At 50.9% G+C, this 293-nt stretch overlaps 1 protein-coding gene across 1 annotated transcript in view; it reads right to left on the minus strand.

Annotated features, from left to right (window-relative positions):
- The window catches only part of LOC103782346 (receptor-type tyrosine-protein phosphatase F-like), a 19,487-nt gene that overhangs the window by 1,889 nt on the left and 17,305 nt on the right, over positions 1 to 293 (minus strand). The gene's annotated exons all lie outside the window — the stretch shown is intronic.

Genomic DNA, 293 nt, shown 5'->3' on the forward strand with positions numbered 1-293 from the left:
CTCCGGTACCCAGTCCCCGTCTGTGGCTGAGTCCAGCCTGGGACCCTCTCCCCGGGGCTGCGCCCCAGCCGGGGGTTATGGTGATGTATTGACATCGGGGGGCAGTTTGGTTTGGGACTAACTTTGTATATATTTGTACATAGTCTATTTTACTATCACTATTACTACCATTACTGGTGGTAGTATTAAAACTGTCCCTTTCCCTTCCCTTCCCTTCCCTTCCCTTCCCTGCCCTTCCCTTCCCTTCCCTTTCTTTTCTAATCAACAAGTCTGTCTCCCGTATTCCCTTTCTC

The sequence above is a fragment of the Merops nubicus genome, unplaced genomic scaffold (assembly GCF_000691845.1).
Source record: "Merops nubicus isolate BGI_N331 unplaced genomic scaffold, ASM69184v1 scaffold40751, whole genome shotgun sequence".
NCBI lineage: Eukaryota > Metazoa > Chordata > Aves > Coraciiformes > Meropidae > Merops > Merops nubicus.